General features: G+C 34.5%; 1 protein-coding gene and 1 pseudogene across 3 annotated transcripts in view; both read left to right on the top strand.

The window, feature by feature from the left end:
- The window catches only part of LOC145260541 (uncharacterized), a 158490-nt gene that overhangs the window by 68403 nt on the left and 75928 nt on the right, over positions 1–14159 (top strand). The gene's annotated exons all lie outside the window — the stretch shown is intronic.
- On the top strand, positions 13592–13749 carry LOC145260837 (U2 spliceosomal RNA; annotated as a pseudogene).

The following is a 14159-nucleotide window of genomic DNA, read 5'->3' as shown; positions in this document are numbered from 1 at the left end:
TGTTCTTGACATTTACTAGTGTTTTACAGTGTCACATCCTGGTTTTCTACATAATTTTTGAGGCTATGGTATTTGTTCTTGACATTTCACTAGTGTTTTACAGTGTCACATCCTGGTTTTCTACATAATTTTTGAGGCTATGGTATTTGTTCTTGACATTTCACTAGTGTTTTACAGTGTCACATCCTGGTTTTCTACATAATTTTTGAGGCTATGGTATTTGTTCTTGACATTTCACTAGTGTTTTACAGTGTCACATCCTGGTTTTCTACATAATTTTTGAGGCTATGGTATTTGTTCTTGACATTTCACTAGTGTTTTACAGTGTCACATCCTGGTTTTCTACATAATTTTTGAGGCTATGGTATTTGTTCTTGACATTTCACTAGTGTTTTACAGTGTCACATCCTGGTTTTCTACATAATTTTTGAGGCTATGGTATTTGTTCTTGACATTTCACTAGTGTTTTACAGTGTCACATCCTGGTTTTCTACATAATTTTTGAGGCTATGGTATTTGTTCTTGACATTTCACTAGTGTTTTACAGTGTCACATCCTGGTTTTCTACATAATTTTTGAGGCTATGGTATTTGTTCTTGACATTTCACTAGTGTTTTACAGTGTCACATCCTGGTTTTCTACATAATCTTTGAGGCTATGGTATTTGTTCTTGACATTTCACTAGTGTTTTACAGTGTCACATCCTGGTTTTCTACATAATCTTTGAGGCTATGGTATTTGTTCTTGACATTTCACTAGTGTTTTACAGTGTCACATCCTGGTTTTCTACATAATCTTTGAGGCTATGGTATTTGTTCTTGACATTTCACTCGTGTTTTACAGTGTCACATCCTGGTTTTCTACATAATTTTTGAGGCTATGGTATTTGTTCTTGACATTTCACTAGTGTTTTACAGTGTCACATCCTGGTTTTCTACATAATCTTTGAAGCTATGGTATTTGTTCTTGACATTTCACTAGTGTTTTACAGTGTCACATCCTGGTTTTCTACATAATTTTTTAGGCTATGGTATTTGTTCTTGACATTTCACTAGTGTTTTACAGTGTCACATCCTGGTTTTCTACATAATTTTTGAGGCTATGGTATTTGTTCTTGACATTTCACTAGTGTTTTACAGTGTCACATCCTGGTTTTCTACATAATCTTTGAGGCTATGGTATTTGTTCTTGACATTTCACTAGTGTTTTACAGTGTCACATCCTGGTTTTCTACATAATCTTTGAAGCTATGGTATTTGTTCTTGACATTTCACTAGTGTTTTACAGTGTCACATCCTGGTTTTCTACATAATCTTTGAGGCTATGGTATTTGTTCTTGACATTTCACTAGTGTTTTACAGTGTCACATCCTGGTTTTCTACATAATTTTTGAGGCTATGGTATTTGTTCTTGACATTTCACTAGTGTTTTACAGTGTCACATCCTGGTTTTCTACATAATTTTTGAGGCTATGGTATTTGTTCTTGACATTTCACTAGTGTTTTACAGTGTCACATCCTGGTTTTCTACATAATTTTTGAGGCTATGGTATTTGTTCTTGACATTTCACTAGTGTTTTACAGTGTCACATCCTGGTTTTCTACATAATTTTTGAGGCTATGGTATTTGTTCTTGACATTTCACTAGTGTTTTACAGTGTCACATCCTGGTTTTCTACATAATTTTTGAGGCTATGGTATTTGTTCTTGACATTTCACTAGTGTTTTACAGTGTCACATCCTGGTTTTCTACATAATTTTTGAGGCTATGGTATTTGTTCTTGACATTTCACTAGTGTTTTACAGTGTCACATCCTGGTTTTCTACATAATTTTTGAGGCTATGGTATTTGTTCTTGACATTTCACTAGTGTTTTACAGTGTCACATCCTGGTTTTCTACATAATCTTTTAGGCTATGGTATTTGTTCTTGACATTTCACTAGTGTTTTACAGTGTCACATCCTGGTTTTCTACATAATCTTTGAGGCTATGGTATTTGTTCTTGACATTTCACTAGTGTTTTACAGTGTCACATCCTGGTTTTCTACATAATTTTTGAGGCTATGGTATTTGTTCTTGACATTTCACTAGTGTTTTACAGTGTCACATCCTGGTTTTCTACATAATTTTTGAGGCTATGGTATTTGTTCTTGACATTTCACTAGTGTTTTACAGTGTCACATCCTGGTTTTCTACATAATTTTTGAGGCTATGGTATTTGTTCTTGACATTTACTAGTGTTTTACAGTGTCACATCCTGGTTTTCTACATAATTTTTGAGGCTATGGTATTTGTTCTTGACATTTCACTAGTGTTTTACAGTGTCACATCCTGGTTTTCTACATAATTTTTGAGGCTATGGTATTTGTTCTTGACATTTCACTAGTGTTTTACAGTGTCACATCCTGGTTTTCTACATAATTTTTGAGGCTATGGTATTTGTTCTTGACATTTCACTAGTGTTTTACAGTGTCACATCCTGGTTTTCTACATAATTTTTGAGGCTATGGTATTTGTTCTTGACATTTCACTAGTGTTTTACAGTGTCACATCCTGGTTTTCTACATAATTTTTGAGGCTATGGTATTTGTTCTTGACATTTCACTAGTGTTTTACAGTGTCACATCCTGGTTTTCTACATAATTTTTGAGGCTATGGTATTTGTTCTTGACATTTCACTAGTGTTTTACAGTGTCACATCCTGGTTTTCTACATAATTTTTGAGGCTATGGTATTTGTTCTTGACATTTCACTAGTGTTTTACAGTGTCACATCCTGGTTTTCTACATAATTTTTGAGGCTATGGTATTTGTTCTTGACATTTCACTAGTGTTTTACAGTGTCACATCCTGGTTTTCTACATAATCTTTGAGGCTATGGTATTTGTTCTTGACATTTCACTAGTGTTTTACAGTGTCACATCCTGGTTTTCTACATAATCTTTGAGGCTATGGTATTTGTTCTTGACATTTCACTAGTGTTTTACAGTGTCACATCCTGGTTTTCTACATAATCTTTGAGGCTATGGTATTTGTTCTTGACATTTCACTAGTGTTTTACAGTGTCACATCCTGGTTTTCTACATAATTTTTGAGGCTATGGTATTTGTTCTTGACATTTCACTAGTGTTTTACAGTGTCACATCCTGGTTTTCTACATAATTTTTGAGGCTATGGTATTTGTTCTTGACATTTCACTAGTGTTTTACAGTGTCACATCCTGGTTTTCTACATAATTTTTGAGGCTATGGTATTTGTTCTTGACATTTCACTAGTGTTTTACAGTGTCACATCCTGGTTTTCTACATAATTTTTGAGGCTATGGTATTTGTTCTTGACATTTCACTAGTGTTTTACAGTGTCACATCCTGGTTTTCTACATAATTTTTGAGGCTATGGTATTTGTTCTTGACATTTCACTAGTGTTTTACAGTGTCACATCCTGGTTTTCTACATAATTTTTGAGGCTATGGTATTTGTTCTTGACATTTCACTAGTGTTTTACAGTGTCACATCCTGGTTTTCTACATAATTTTTGAGGCTATGGTATTTGTTCTTGACATTTCACTAGTGTTTTACAGTGTCACATCCTGGTTTTCTACATAATTTTTGAGGCTATGGTATTTGTTCTTGACATTTCACTAGTGTTTTACAGTGTCACATCCTGGTTTTCTACATAATTTTTGAGGCTATGGTATTTGTTCTTGACATTTCACTAGTGTTTTACAGTGTCACATCCTGGTTTTCTACATAATTTTTGAGGCTATGGTATTTGTTCTTGACATTTCACTAGTGTTTTACAGTGTCACATCCTGGTTTTCTACATAATCTTTGAGGCTATGATATTTTTTCTTGACATTTCACTAGTGTTTTACAGTGTCACATCCTGGTTTTCTACATAATTTTTGAGGCTATGGTATTTGTTCTTGACATTTCACTAGTGTTTTACAGTGTCACATCCTGGTTTTCTACATAATTTTTGAGGCTATGGTATTTGTTCTTGACATTTCACTAGTGTTTTACAGTGTCACATCCTGGTTTTCTACATAATTTTTGAGGCTATGGTATTTGTTCTTGACATTTCACTAGTGTTTTACAGTGTCACATCCTGGTTTTCTACATAATTTTTGAGGCTATGGTATTTGTTCTTGACATTTCACTAGTGTTTTACAGTGTCACATCCTGGTTTTCTACATAATCTTTGAAGCTATGGTATTTGTTCTTGACATTTCACTAGTGTTTTACAGTGTCACATCCTGGTTTTCTACATAATTTTTGAGGCTATGGTATTTGTTCTTGACATTTCACTAGTGTTTTACAGTGTCACATCCTGGTTTTCTACATAATTTTTGAGGCTATGGTATTTGTTCTTGACATTTCACTAGTGTTTTACAGTGTCACATCCTGGTTTTCTACATAATCTTTGAAGCTATGGTATTTGTTCTTGACATTTCACTAGTGTTTTACAGTGTCACATCCTGGTTTTCTACATAATTTTTGAGGCTATGGTATTTGTTCTTGACATTTCACTAGTGTTTTACAGTGTCACATCCTGGTTTTCTACATAATCTTTGAGGCTATGGTATTTGTTCTTGACATTTCACTAGTGTTTTACAGTGTCACATCCTGGTTTTCTACATAATCTTTTAAGCTATGGTATTTGTTCTTGACATTTCACTAGTGTTTTACAGTGTCACATCCTGGTTTTCTACATAATTTTTGAGGCTATGGTATTTGTTCTTGACATTTCACTAGTGTTTTACAGTGTCACATCCTGGTTTTCTACATAATTTTTGAGGCTATGGTATTTGTTCTTGACATTTCACTAGTGTTTTACAGTGTCACATCCTGGTTTTCTACATAATCTTTGAGGCTATGGTATTTGTTCTTGACATTTCACTAGTGTTTTACAGTGTCACATCCTGGTTTTCTACATAATCTTTGAAGCTATGGTATTTGTTCTTGACATTTCACTAGTGTTTTACAGTGTCACATCCTGGTTTTCTACATAATTTTTGAGGCTATGGTATTTGTTCTTGACATTTCACTAGTGTTTTACAGTGTCACATCCTGGTTTTCTACATAATTTTTGAGGCTATGGTATTTGTTCTTGACATTTCACTAGTGTTTTACAGTGTCACATCCTGGTTTTCTACATAATCTTTGAAGCTATGGTATTTGTTCTTGACATTTCACTAGTGTTTTACAGTGTCACATCCTGGTTTTCTACATAATTTTTGAGGCTATGGTATTTGTTCTTGACATTTCACTAGTGTTTTACAGTGTCACATCCTGGTTTTCTACATAATTTTTGAGGCTATGGTATTTGTTCTTGACATTTCACTAGTGTTTTACAGTGTCACATCCTGGTTTTCTACATAATTTTTGAGGCTATGGTATTTGTTCTTGACATTTCACTAGTGTTTTACAGTGTCACATCCTGGTTTTCTACATAATTTTTGAGGCTATGGTATTTGTTCTTGACATTTCACTAGTGTTTTACAGTGTCACATCCTGGTTTTCTACATAATCTTTGAGGCTATGGTATTTGTTCTTGACATTTCACTAGTGTTTTACAGTGTCACATCCTGGTTTTCTACATAATTTTTGAGGCTATGGTATTTGTTCTTGACATTTCACTAGTGTTTTACAGTGTCACATCCTGGTTTTCTACATAATCTTTGAGGCTATGGTATTTGTTCTTGACATTTCACTAGTGTTTTACAGTGTCACATCCTGGTTTTCTACATAATTTTTGAGGCTATGGTATTTGTTCTTGACATTTCACTAGTGTTTTACAGTGTCACATCCTGGTTTTCTACATAATTTTTGAGGCTATGGTATTTGTTCTTGACATTTCACTAGTGTTTTACAGTGTCACATCCTGGTTTTCTACATAATCTTTGAAGCTATGGTATTTGTTCTTGACATTTCACTAGTGTTTTACAGTGTCACATCCTGGTTTTCTACATAATTTTTGAGGCTATGGTATTTGTTCTTGACATTTCACTAGTGTTTTACAGTGTCACATCCTGGTTTTCTACATAATTTTTGAGGCTATGGTATTTGTTCTTGACATTTCACTAGTGTATTACAGTGTCACATCCTGGTTTTCTACATAATTTTTGAGGCTATGGTATTTGTTCTTGACATTTCACTAGTGTTTTACAGTGTCACATCCTGGTTTTCTACATAATCTTTGAAGCTATGGTATTTGTTCTTGACATTTCACTAGTGTTTTACAGTGTCACATCCTGGTTTTCTACATAATTTTTGAGGCTATGGTATTTGTTCTTGACATTTCACTAGTGTTTTACAGTGTCACATCCTGGTTTTCTACATAATTTTTGAGGCTATGGTATTTGTTCTTGACATTTCACTAGTGTTTTACAGTGTCACATCCTGGTTTTCTACATAATTTTTGAGGCTATGGTATTTGTTCTTGACATTTCACTAGTGTTTTACAGTGTCACATCCTGGTTTTCTACATAATTTTTGAGGCTATGGTATTTGTTCTTGACATTTCACTAGTGTTTTACAGTGTCACATCCTGGTTTTCTACATAATCTTTGAGGCTATGGTATTTGTTCTTGACATTTCACTAGTGTTTTACAGTGTCACATCCTGGTTTTCTACATAATTTTTGAGGCTATGGTATTTGTTCTTGACATTTCACTAGTGTTTTACAGTGTCACATCCTGGTTTTCTACATAATCTTTGAAGCTATGGTATTTGTTCTTGACATTTCACTAGTGTTTTACAGTGTCACATCCTGGTTTTCTACATAATTTTTGAGGCTATGGTATTTGTTCTTGACATTTCACTAGTGTTTTACAGTGTCACATCCTGGTTTTCTACATAATTTTTGAGGCTATGGTATTTGTTCTTGACATTTCACTAGTGTTTTACAGTGTCACATCCTGGTTTTCTACATAATCTTTGAAGCTATGGTATTTGTTCTTGACATTTCACTAGTGTTTTACAGTGTCACATCCTGGTTTTCTACATAATTTTTGAGGCTATGGTATTTGTTCTTGACATTTCACTAGTGTTTTACAGTGTCACATCCTGGTTTTCTACATAATTTTTGAGGCTATGGTATTTGTTCTTGACATTTCACTAGTGTTTTACAGTGTCACATCCTGGTTTTCTACATAATTTTTGAGGCTATGGTATTTGTTCTTGACATTTCACTAGTGTTTTACAGTGTCACATCCTGGTTTTCTACATAATCTTTGAAGCTATGGTATTTGTTCTTGACATTTCACTAGTGTTTTACAGTGTCACATCCTGGTTTTCTACATAATTTTTGAGGCTATGGTATTTGTTCTTGACATTTCACTAGTGTTTTACAATGTCACATCCTGGTTTTCTACATAATTTTTGAGGCTATGGTATTTGTTCTTGACATTTCACTAGTGTTTTACAGTGTCAATTCCTGGTTTTCTACATAATTTTTGAGGCTATGGTATTTGTTCTTGACATTTCACTAGTGTTTTACAGTGTCACATCCTGGTTTTCTACATAATTTTTGAGGCTATGGTATTTGTTCTTGACATTTCACTAGTGTTTTACAGTGTCACATCCTGGTTTTCTACATAATCTTTGAGGCTATGGTATTTGTTCTTGACATTTCACTAGTGTTTTACAGTGTCACATCCTGGTTTTCTACATAATTTTTGAGGCTATGGTATTTGTTCTTGACATTTCACTAGTGTTTTACAGTGTCACATCCTGGTTTTCTACATAATTTTTGAGGCTATGGTATTTGTTCTTGACATTTCACTAGTGTTTTACAGTGTCACATCCTGGTTTTCTACATAATTTTTGAGGCTATGGTATTTGTTCTTGACATTTCACTAGTGTTTTACAGTGTCACATCCTGGTTTTCTACATAATCTTTTAAGCTATGGTATTTGTTCTTGACATTTCACTAGTGTTTTACAGTGTCACATCCTGGTTTTCTACATAATTTTTGAGGCTATGGTATTTGTTCTTGACATTTCACTAGTGTTTTACAGTGTCACATCCTGGTTTTCTACATAATTTTTGAGGCTATGGTATTTGTTCTTGACATTTCACTAGTGTTTTACAGTGTCACATCCTGGTTTTCTACATAATCTTTGAGGCTATGGTATTTGTTCTTGACATTTCACTAGTGTTTTACAGTGTCACATCCTGGTTTTCTACATAATCTTTGAAGCTATGGTATTTGTTCTTGACATTTCACTAGTGTTTTACAGTGTCACATCCTGGTTTTCTACATAATCTTTGAAGCTATGGTATTTGTTCTTGACATTTCACTAGTGTTTTACAGTGTCACATCCTGGTTTTCTACATAATTTTTGAGGCTATGGTATTTGTTCTTGACATTTCACTAGTGTTTTACAGTGTCACATCCTGGTTTTCTACATAATCTTTGAAGCTATGGTATTTGTTCTTGACATTTCACTAGTGTTTTACAGTGTCACATCCTGGTTTTCTACATAATCTTTGAAGCTATGGTATTTGTTCTTGACATTTCACTAGTGTTTTACAGTGTCACATCCTGGTTTTCTACATAATCTTTAGTTTTTTTTTTCTTTCTGATCAAAGTTTATGAGTAACTCTTGATGGAGTATCTTCATTTTCTTTTTCCCAGGGCTCTATTCAAGATCCAACATTATTTCTTCTTTACCTAAATGACCTTTCAAAGAATATTATTCAAAGAATCACCATTTCTGCTGATAACACCCCCCAATGTTCTGGTATTACTTCTCACCCATCTTCCTTGGATCAGTTCAAATATGCAGTTGATTTAGAAGTTGATCTGGGTTCAGTTATGAATTGGGGTAACAAAAAGCTTGTTTCGTTTAATCCTGTTAAGACTCAACTATTGTCCTTCAATCTCAGGGATGCCCCTTTTCTTCCGGAGAGTTTTATGGATGGCTCTGTATTCAACAAGAAATCAACTCTGAAACTTTTTGGTCTTTCAAGGTTTATCGCCATCTTTTGAGTAATGGTGTTCTCCTTAATGAACAGAAAAGACTGCCGGCAAAATCAAGAGTAACAAACTTCAACTAATGGTTGATAAGGCAGTGTTGCAGGATGGAAAGAAGAAGAGGAATTTGAGTGTAGTATGGATCTATTACAGGAAGGCATACGACATGGTCCCTCCCTCATATATTTGTGAAATACTGTCGATGGTGAAGGTTACTGGAAATGTTATTGGACTTCTGGAAACAAGTATGGCGTAATGAGAAATCGACTCTAAAACTTTTTGATCGTTCTTTCTCATCAAATCTTTTTTGGAGTCTATATATTAAATCCATTTTTGCTTCTCGTAAAATCGGTTCTCTCTATCATTCTTAACATTTTCTCACACCAGAGGCAATTCTCTATCTCTACAAATCTATCCATGTATGGCGTTCTGTTGTCATATTTGAGCTAGTGAATCTGTGTCCCATTTAAGGGTGCAAAAACGTATCTGTAATTTAATTGGCCCCCCCACCCTTTCTTTTTCACTGCAACCTCTCTTTCACAAACGTGATGTTGCTAGTCTCAGTCTTTTCTACAAATTCTATTATGGCGTGTGTTCCTCAGAATTGTCTGATCTACTCATTGCTTCTTTTGTTCAGCCTGTTTGACTTAGTTTAGATCTCTTCATCAATTTGTTATCGTAAATAATATGGTTTCTTATTTCAGTAACTTCTTTCCAAGGATTGCAAGGTTGTGGAACTCTCTTCCTGCTCATTGTTTTCCTTCTACCCACAGCCTTAGTCTTTTCAAAACTAATGCATCTCTTGACTTTGCAATAATCATCTTTCATTTTCCTTACATTTATTGGCTTTATGCCTTGTCTTACACGATTTCCATAAAAAAGTATTATTTAACCTGTCATAAAAAAAGATTCCAGACTTTGTTTTATTTTTGTATTAATTGAACATTTCAATTGAATATTACCAATATTGAATTGATAAATAATGTGCTGACAATGATATACAGATTAATTGTCAATTTTTTACACTGTTGTAAAAATGATAAATTAAAATTTCTTAAACATATGCACAATTGCACACGAGGATAAATATTGTTGATGCTTTGAATTTTGAAAAGTATCATTACAAAATATTAATTATGTCAAATTTTGAATTCTACGGAGGCATAATATATAAGCTCTGTTTGACTGTGTGTAAACCATTGAGCTAAATTTTACTTTCAGTATTTATTTGTATTCTCAAGATTTATATTTTATTTTGTATAAAAAAAAATGGTGTTATACCAGAGTTATAGTTATTGGACTAAACTTTTTTTCTTTTTAAATATATACTAGCAGTGTGACTCGACGTTACCTGGGATTGAATGATGATCAATGAATGTTTCATATGTCATATTTTTATTGTCATCGAAATCAGTAAAATCGCCCATTTTTCAATTAAATTGATTGATTGTCTACTCTAGTTGGGGACTCATCATGGTGCACCGGGAGAAAGCTCACATGCCTTCACACAGTGACTTAGTCCACAATACATTGTAGTCTACATTGCACTGTAGAGAACTTGCTGTTAATTTTATAAAATTATTTTTTATGTATAATAGCTTGAATTAAAGTTTAAAATGCAAAAGTCAAGTATCATGCTTCAATTGTGCTCTAAAAAGAAACATTCATTTCGAATGCGCCCCTGTCATATCAAAGAACCTACTGTATATTTTATATATCGAGCCTTTTGGTTTGTGTGATAATAAAACTTCTCAAGTGCACTTGTGATGTGAGGCTGTGTAAAGTGTTAACTTTGGTCAAAATCGCCTGTTCTTTCTTTCGTCAGATTATTTTGATTATCGATACTTATCGAAACCTATCTAAGAACACTGCCAAGCACATAAAGAACTTGTATGTGAGATTTCATAAAAAATTGGGCCAGCCATTTTTGAGTCTCTAGGGAACAAAATCACTGACACAATGACAAAGTTCCTTATATATATATATATATATATATATATATCAATTGCCTCTTCTTAATAGAAGTTTGCTATTTCTTTAATTATTTATGTGCACACATGATTGGCAGCTGTAACTAATCTCAATTTATGGACATGCACATGTGTGACACAAAAACTTTCCTTCACTCTCATATTTCTTAATTTGCTTCAGTTTGTATCTATCTTCTATAAATTACCAATATATACATGCTAAACAATGTTTCAAGTAAACTACATTACCGTCTTATATATATCTATATAAAAAAAGATTAAGATAAATAAAATTAGCACTGTTTGTAATTGCCTCCTCCAAGGAGACCACTTATGGGTTCCTTTGTTTGGATTTGAAACCCTGATGACACCGATGTTGTCATGATCTTCTGTAATACATATGAGTGTCGTTTCAGAAGTAAAATCTATTTTTTAACTAAAAAACTAAAATGTTGAAGAGCTACAAAGACGGGAGTTGGTACCATTAAAACGAGCAACCTTTTGAGTTTCAGAATTTATTTTAGTACATAGTCACCACCATTCTCAATGCACTTTTGTCAACCTCTTTTGATACCTTGATCATAAAAGTTCAGAGAGCACCTTGTCGCTTGCATCTCTGTCGCCACCCTGAAATCGATGAACCCATCTCCTAACTGCTTCATAAACGTTCAACAAGCATCAGTAAATGTTGATCGATTCAATTTTTCCTGCATGGAGGAATTCAATGACGCATCTCTGCTTTTGACGCACATCGATGACAAGGGTTGCTTCATTAGAGTCTCACACCATCAATATCTGCAACAGAGAGATGAAAGTTTCAGATCATGAATTCATAAGTTCAGTCATTATAACAATGCAATTTGCAGTTCCCTCTGATCCATTCAGGTGGAATAAAAATGGTCATTACTTTTGGAACATACATCAAAGAAATAAGTTTTGAATTCTCTTACTCATGCAGCATTTTGCTGGGGTTATCTCCCACCAACCTTATATATATATCGTCATTGGCAGAACTCCGATACAAGTATACATTTTTCTCATTGGCACTTAATACGACCTAAAACAAGACCTATTTGTGCATGGAAAAAGCAGCCGCAGTCGCCACGGGGGATAGTAGGAGGGTTCACAGGTTGTTGATCTCCAGCTTTTCTTCCAGCTCTTTTTGTCTTCTGTTGTTTTTGAAAATTTTGGTGTTTCTTCTCCAGCTCTCCCTGTTGGCTGCATTGACTTCCCAGTTGTTTGTGTCAATTTTGGTCGCCGTAGATTTCAGCTGATTGATGCTCCACAAGGTTTGGATCCAGTGTCAAGTTCTGAATAAAGAACTTGCTTGAGTAGGTGGTTATCAGGCATTTGGGAAAGGTGTCCAGCCCAGCGTAGACAGTGTCTTATTATTGTGGTTTCTATGCTTTCCATTCCTGAGTGGAGGAGAACTTCGGTGTTTGTGATTAAGTCTTGTCACTTTATGTGTAAGATATTACGCAGCTTTGCTTGGTGAAAATGTTCAAACTTTCTCAGGTCTTTTCTATAGAGCACCCAAGTCATATCGGCATACAGCAGGTTTGTAGGTCATGAGCTTGGCAGAGTGTGTCAGCCCTTTATTACAGTTTTCCATATGATGCATAAGCAAATCTGAGATATATATATATATATATATATATATATATATATATATATATATATATATATATATATAATAATCCACTGGCACGTGTTTCGTCATCTGGGACTCATCAGAGTGGCTGAATCGAATCTGTTGAGTCATAAATGACAAAACACATCTCAGTGGATAATTATATTTTAAAAACAATATATATGCCACTCCCCATTTGGGGTTACGAAATTGGTAAAAAGGAAAATCATTCCCAACACGCATTTAGGTAAAAATGCACTTTCGTATAAATAATTAAATTCATTCAAAAAGTATCGCAAAACAAAAGCAAATAAATAACATCTATATGTATAGGGTGGAACATTAAAATTGTCGCACTAGAAAAGATGAGATGATTCCATTTCCATTTGATGAAAACTGTTTTTAGTCGCGTGCAAGCGACTATAAGTAACGCGGTCGGTCTGTCCGTAACACTTTTGTGCTTGGACTTTTTGGTTAAGATCGAAGGTCTGTTGTTAATAGATGCTGTTCTTAGCTTTTTAAGCTTTTCTTGGCCTTTTGGCTGGGATTGGAGTGTGGTATCTCTTCTGGCAGATACTGCAAGCAAAGACCATATGTGGGTGCAACCCCACATATAAGACCTTAGTCAATGTAAGGGCAACCCTTCATACCAATTGCCACTATCCAGCTCCCCTAGCCCCCGGGGACTTGGTCCCCATTTCCCCTTCACTATTCACATTAAAAATCGGCCTTGTGCCTAATTTGCTCGGTAGGGGAGCAAATAAATACCTTTTTCTTAGCCTTTTGGCCAAGATCAAAGTTTAGTATCTGTTCCGGCAGATACTACAAGCAAAGACCATATGTGGGGGCAACCTCACATATAAGACCTTGGTCAATGTAGGGGCAACTCTTCATACCAATTATCACTATTCAGCTCCCCTACTCCCCGGGGAGTTGGTCCCCATTTCCCCTTCACTGCTCACATTAAAAATCGGCCTTGTGCCTAATTTGCTCAGTGGGGGAGCAAATAAATACCCTTTTCTTAGCCTTTTGGCCAAGATCAAAGTGTAGTATCTGTTCTTACTACATGCTGTACTTATGTTTGTAACTTTACCTTGGCCACATACCTAATATAACGTTTCAAATTCCCTAAATCAAATAATTTTTGTGATATAAAGTGGAGGATCACTTCTGTATTAATTTAATGTAAAATGATCACCCACTTTACAACCAATCAGTCTCAAAACCATTCAAGTCATTCTCCAGATCATTCAAGTTATTTTTGAAGGATTCCAGTCATTTTTTAAGCATTCAAGTCATTCTTAAGGTCATTCAATTCATCCTTAAGTTCATTAAAGTCATTCTAAGTCATTTACTTTTTATTTATTTAAGTCATTTCAGCCCATTTTTCGGTCATTTTAGTTTATCTTTAAGAATTTCATATCAATCCTACATTCAGGCATTCATTCATTACACGAGAGCACACGACTAATGGCTATCGGCCTTGTTTTTTTTTCTCAGCTATTTGATTTTTATCTTCATATTTTCACATTGTCATGTAGCAAATGCACTTCACTTGGTTCAATTACTTTTCTGCAAGA

The sequence above is a fragment of the Euprymna scolopes genome, chromosome 36, assembly GCF_053919585.1.
Source record: "Euprymna scolopes isolate OS-2025 chromosome 36, ASM5391958v1, whole genome shotgun sequence".
Classification (NCBI taxonomy): domain Eukaryota; kingdom Metazoa; phylum Mollusca; class Cephalopoda; order Sepiida; family Sepiolidae; genus Euprymna; species Euprymna scolopes.
This window is presented reverse-complemented; position numbering and strand designations above follow the sequence as displayed.